This window comes from Melospiza melodia, chromosome 1 (assembly GCF_035770615.1).
Source record: "Melospiza melodia melodia isolate bMelMel2 chromosome 1, bMelMel2.pri, whole genome shotgun sequence".
In the NCBI taxonomy this organism is placed as follows: domain Eukaryota; kingdom Metazoa; phylum Chordata; class Aves; order Passeriformes; family Passerellidae; genus Melospiza; species Melospiza melodia.
In genome coordinates, this window is record NC_086194.1 from 38502097 (window position 1) to 38508523 (window position 6427).

A 6427-nucleotide genomic window follows, 5' to 3' on the forward strand; every position below is an offset into this window, starting at 1 on the left:
CCTTTTCTTAAATGTTGCAATTTACATAGAAATTTCTGGTTCTCTGAAGGCCAAAAACCAAGTGAGAAAGATGCCATGACACCCTCTCAATTCTGGCCATGATGAGATTTTAGTTTCCTGACATAAATAGATTTTTTAAATTTTAATTCCAATCTAAAAAATTTCAAACAATGCGATAAGAGTATTTAAGCTGTAAGGATGAGTTTTACCCTCATATCGTCACCTCACACCTCAGATATCTATTTAAAGTGGCGAAGTACAGAATAGAATACAATCTAGGAAGGAGAGAGAAATTAGATATTCAGTGAAGGAATGAGAACAAAGGAAAGTTTTGAACAATTTATAATCTATCAATATTCAAAACCTTCTTGTTTCACATATAAGGAAAGAGAAGGCAGAAGGAGCCACCTCCAAAACCAATTTTCTATATGGATAAAAGGTGACTGAATAAGACTGCTCAGCCTGGCAGACCAGGCTATCTGTTCTCTCTTCATCTATCAAAACTTAGATAAGCAACATCTGTGCAGCATATTTCTACAAGCATAAAGGAAACATCTCTACTTTAACTATCTGAGGTTATCTATATTTCCCTGGAATACCAAGGAGAAAGACTAAAAGCTTTGCTTACTCGGGGATTACCTGTAATTGCAATTTATTATTCAATTGAACAGTCATTTTAAGTCCTACAGTTGGTGCTTTTATATAGAATTGTGAATGTATTAGAGGTTTAGGTTTCTTATTCATGTAAAAGGGGATTAAAATGTTTGCAGATGAACAATGTCTTTAAAAAATTGTTGAGATAGGAAAATGATCAAATACCAGGCAAGATTTTATACCTAGTGAACACTTTATATCAGCATTTTAATACCTCTGCAAAGCAATAAAGCCGGAAATAGAGTGAAGTAATTCTTAAATTGAGTAGAGTAAAAAAAAAATTCCATTTTTGTCTAGATTCCAGCCCAACATATAATGTCAATGAAACCTACATAGTTTGAACACTGTATCCAGTCCTGAGTGAAAATAAACAGTTAAATTCATCCCTAATGTTGATGTTGAAATCACTGGAATTGTGCCTGCTTCCATTAGGTTGGAATTATTTTTTTTTAGCTACTATGCCTTAAAGTATTTATTATCAGCTTCATAAAATACACCATTTAAGAACATATGGCTTGGCAAAACATCACCCTTTGCTTTAATGTTTCTGGAGTTTGAGTTTATAAAGGCTGTTTAACTGCTGAAGGAAGAAAATAGCTGAAGAATGAAATCACCAGAACTGTTTGAGATATGAAAGCATTCTTAGAAGAAACTTGCTTTTAAAGGCAGTCAGAGCACTATTAAAAAGGGTGGTAATAGCAGCAGCAGCAGCAAGTGAAGCATATACATACCAGTTAATGTCTGCCTGGGTAGTTCACAGCCTTCCACTCATCAAATTGTGAATATTTTGCTTTGATGACTATATCTTTCAGTCTTTGGGACAAAGCTGACCCTGCACAGGCACATCTTCATTTTCTCCTTCATCCTTGGAGATGAAAAAGTGCACTTTCATGTAAGTCGTTAGGTGCTGGGAAGACATTTGTAAACAATCTTATTTTAAAAGGACGAGTCATGAACCTCAATGCCAACTTTTGTTAGAGCAGTTATTTGATAAGCTTAAAGTGAGATTCAGAGGGACAGAAGAAAGGACACAGTCATTGCTAGGATATAATTTAGTGCTTAAAAAAGAACTTAGAAGCAGATCACAGCTATAATTCAGGCTAATGTTTCATTTCATTTTATAGGGAGTCATTAGAAAATGCTTTGAAGCATAAGAATGTCTGCCTACTGGGCTTCAACTGATCTAGGCGGGAAGATCTCAAACAATTTAATAGAAAGTTATGTAAAGATCCAGACTTTGAGATAAAAATAGACAATGTACCATGCAGAAAATTGTCATCATTTCTGATACCCTTGGGTTTTGCCCTGAAAGTGCTTACTCACTAAAAACAAAATAAATCTTAATGTCTCCAAGCCCCACTTACTTTCTGATTAGGGTATTATAGCTTACATGAGTAAGCATTTGCAGCATAAGTGCTTTTGTAAACAGTCTGAGAGAGGCCAGCAAGTGAATGAGCGCTGGAATGGAATGATCCATTTAGCTGTCCAGGAAGCTTGGGTATACCCAAGTCCTGCCCTGCAGGCAGTAAATTACCTTGCTGTGAGTAAGCAGGGCTGGTAATCAGCAAAGCCTCTTAGACCAGAACTACATTTGCTTGTGCAACTACCATAACTCTAAATAAATAAATAGCTAGCTGTAGGTGTCTGACAGCACTTTGGGGACCTGAAGGTCTCAGGTAGCTAAGCATAAGTAAAGTGATGGATTCAACTGGTTTGGACACAGGAGGTGCAAAGAAGCATCCACATAAAGGCTAAAGTGTGCTGCATCAAGAGGCACCTCAAGACAGGAAAAGCCTCTGCACCTCCCAGAAAATCCACATGTGTCTCCAAGAATCTGATAAATGTCTTTATCATGTTTAAACCAATTTCCATGAAAAGCAAAAGGAGAAGAAAATATCCATCTGTATCTATCAGCTATTTGAAAATCCAGAATTTACTACAATGTGTACATACATGCCCTGAGAAAGAACAGGGGAACAGAAAAACCAAAAGACTGTAACATTCTAGTGATGCTAAATTTGCTAGAAGGTCAGCATGGCTGTAATTCTGAGATACCAGAGATTTTTGGTTTCAACACAAAATTGTGAAATTTGGCATTTAACAGAACCACAGAACAGCTGAGGTTAGAAACGGGCTTGGGAAGGTCATGTTGCTCAAACTCCCTGCTCATGGAGGGTCCTAGAGCAGGGCAACCCAGAACCCTCTTCAGACAGCTTTTGGAGCTCTCCAAGGATAGAGACTCCAAAACTCCCTGGGCAACCTGCGCTGGCACTCCATCATCCTCATGGTGTTTTCTACTGTTCAAAGGGAATCTCCTGTGCTTCAGTTTGTGACCATTGACTCTTGGGCACATCTGAAAAGATCCTGATTCTGTTGTCTTTGTGCCCACCCTTCAGGTATTTACAGACCTTTATAAGATGCTCCTAAGCCTTATCCTCTCCAGGATGAACAGTCACAGTTGTCTTAGCCTTTAGTCATACAAGAGAAGCTCCAATTCCTTCATCATCTTAGTGACATTTTGATGGATTTTCTCCTGCAGTTCCACCTCTCTGTTGTGTTGGGGAACCCAGAGCAGGATCCAGCACTGCAGATGCAGCTTCACAAGTGCTGAAAAGACAGTATCTTTATTTTACTTAAAGATACCTTAAAATATATACCTGGTAGAAAAGGGCTATTTTTCACAATTTACAGATATGTATGTGGGAAATTTTTCAGTACTAAATATAAACTAACAGGAAAGGGGAGAGTCTGTCCTTATAAAATTGCTGGTATGAAGTAATAACTTCAAAAAAAAAAAAAAACACCACCAGAAAAAAAAAAAAAAAAAAAAAAAACAAACAAAAGAAAAACAGGTCAGACAAGCAAAACAATATTAAAAAAGAAATTTTCATAGGACTGATCTCTTCTAGCTGAAATGTATATTTTCTATAGGTAGCAGCTCTTACAGAGCTGAACTACCCAACAAGAAGACCACTGCACATTAGCAAAGAGTGTCAACACTTATCTGCAGAGAAAACAAGAGACACAGCACAAGCTAAATAATGTTGTAGAAAAAAGCTCCTCTTAATTCATGCAGGAGAAAATTATCATTGCATTGTCAAACTGAAGTATTTCTTTCCTCAGCATGGGCATTCCAGTTTCACCATTTATTATTTTGCCAGATCATGGCAAAATCCTCAAGTAGTAAGCCTTAGATGGAACCTCTTATACAATGTTAACATATTTAAAAAGTTCTGCTCAAATTAACCTATAATTTCCTGTTGAAACCAGGGAAGAATGATAACCACATTAAGAGAGGGTTACTGAATTCATTATCATAATTATTCTGAAAACTGTGCAAGAAAATTCTCAATGCACAGTGCACTCAGTACCCAAGTTTAGAAAATGAGGAATTTCAGAAGCCAGATGCAAAAACAGTGCCTCTTTGAAGATGGTTTTTTTCTGTATATTTGATACAGAAGTGATTTGTGAATTCAAGCACTTGCTCTGAGACACCAAGACTCATTTCTCCTTCAGAACAGAGCTTTCCAGACTTTTTCTACTTTCCAATTCACACTCTACTCATATCTCACATACCTGAAGATGCCATTGCTTTCAGTGCTATTTTATCAGTTTAGGGTGTTTAATTCAGATGGTAGGCACCTTTGTGATTCTCCGGATTTATTCTTGATGGAGCAGCAGGAGTCAAGTGGAAAGTCCTATACATGATCCCTCAGGAGTTTACCTTAGTCCTCTCCTACAATGCAAAGCAAAGAGACATTGATTTTACGGCTGAAAAAGGAACATTATTTGCTGTCTGTGGAAAATACATGACAAATTTCAAAAACCCAACCAGCCTTTGTTGAGATCAATTGGTACTGAGGAAGATTTTCCCAAGTTCAATCAATATTCATCCTGTAGCTTAGTAAGCATCTCATGATGGGAGAAATTTCTGCCACAATTGGCAGAATGCTACTCACAATGCAGGATACATAAAAAATTCGCTTTGGCAGGACCAAGAGTTTGAAGAGAAATCCAGATGCCACATCTAAAAAGAGCTGTCGTGCTCTGCAGATCTAAGGAGGTGTGTGATGACTCTCTGAGCCCTTAAAACCATGCCCACATCCCCAAATCTGGAAAGATGCAGGGAAAGAGTTCAGGCCCTCCTGGTGACACCAGTGCTGCATTCACCCCACACAGCATCTGCTTAAACTGCACACAGGGGAAAGATAAAACTCCCCCAGTGTCAAAGGCATTACTAAAATCCAGCCTCTGGAACATTCACAGCCTCTTCCTTACCCACTAAGAGGGTCACTTTGCCACAGAAGGACAGCAGGTTGGTTAAACAGGACCTGTCTTTCATAAACTCATACTGGCTGGGCCTGATCTCCTGGTTGTTTTGCACATAGCTTGTAGTGACCCTCAAGGTTATTTGCCGCATGACGTTCCCTGGCACCAAGGTCAGGCTGGCGGGCATGTAGTATCTGCAGATCATCCATCTGACTAAAATGAGATTGTGGATATGGAGGAGGAAAGAAAGAACCATGCCTTTGGGGGGTTTTTTTGAGACAAAAAACATAGATGAGATCAACTAAAAAACATATTTTTTTCATTCTGTACTAGAAGCAAGACCACAAAAGCAATGCCTTTCATCAAAATTTCTTAACTCATTATTATTCTCCTGACATAGCTCTAAGTAAATTGCCACACTTGTTCAAAAAGTATGAGTGCTTATTGACTCTGTGAAGCAGAGTATCTTAATGGGCAGCTAGCAAAGTGTCTTTCTCAATAAAATGTGAACCAAGAGTCTGGGAGGCATTTTTGAACAAAATCATGTCTTTAACATGGAAAATACTCAATAAGCTCAGAGAAGTCAATGAATTCAAACTAGACCTGGATTTTTCCCAGTGCTTTCTGTCATTTGCAGTGAGAATTAACACATTTGCAAGGTTGGCTCCAATTCCCCAGCTGACATCAATTATGCTAATAGATTCACAAGTATTAATTCTCTACAATAAATGGAAAAAGGAAAAGATATTTGCCAATACATAAAGGTGCTAACTAAATGGCTTCCAGGATGTATCATTCCCCAATGTTGTATAACTAGCCTACTTTGTTAATCTATGTCACCATTGCCAGCTTGCTGCTCAACTAATGCAGATGTAAAAGAAATGAATCTTCACAAAAACAGGAGATGCTACAGCTTGAGCAAAGAAAACTGATCTGTTTTCAAGTGACTTTCACCAGGCCTTGGGGGCTGCTACATTTGGCAAAAATGAACATGTCAGGTTTCATTGAAAATCACTGCCTGGCTAAAATGGGATTTTGAAAGATGAGCCACCTGCTTTATTATTAACATCACAAGATTTTCTTGTTTGTTTGTTAGTTTGTTTGATAGACAAAAATCTGTGTTCTGCAGATAATTTTAAAATGTGAACAAAGATTTAAAAACAACTGGAATTATTTTTTAAGGCTCTTCCCCCTCCCTGTCATCATAAGCCTCATAAATATAAGACTTTTGCAGCAAAGATTTCCCCTTCCTTCTGTTTTGGCCCCAGGGAATATCTACAGAAAAATAAAACTAAATCTACAGTATGAAGGAATCAAAACCATAAAATGTGAGCAGCATTGCTGGAGAGATCGCTGAAAGACCAGGCACAAATCTCTGGGGGCAAGATGACAGGTACATTAACTTATCTGCAGACTGTTTTAAAGCCCAGAAAAGGCACAGCACAGCGTAGAGGCAGATGTCCATGAGCTGAAAGGTCACTGCTTTGACATTGGTGACACCTGG

At 38.1% G+C, this 6427-nt stretch overlaps 1 long non-coding RNA gene across 2 annotated transcripts; it reads right to left on the minus strand.

Annotated features, from left to right (window-relative positions):
- Positions 1-1172: 1172 nt before the first annotated feature.
- LOC134429592 (uncharacterized) lies at positions 1173-4499 on the minus strand. Of its 2 annotated transcripts, none has more exons than XR_010030619.1 (3): positions 4231-4499; positions 3063-3261; positions 1173-1519 (listed from the first exon to the last, which is right to left on the minus strand). It is a non-coding gene; the product is annotated as an uncharacterized LOC134429592 (long non-coding RNA). The 2 variants fall into 2 exon arrangements; XR_010030622.1 differs by having other exon boundaries at positions 1173-1561.
- Between the last annotated feature and the right edge of the window lie 1928 nt (positions 4500-6427).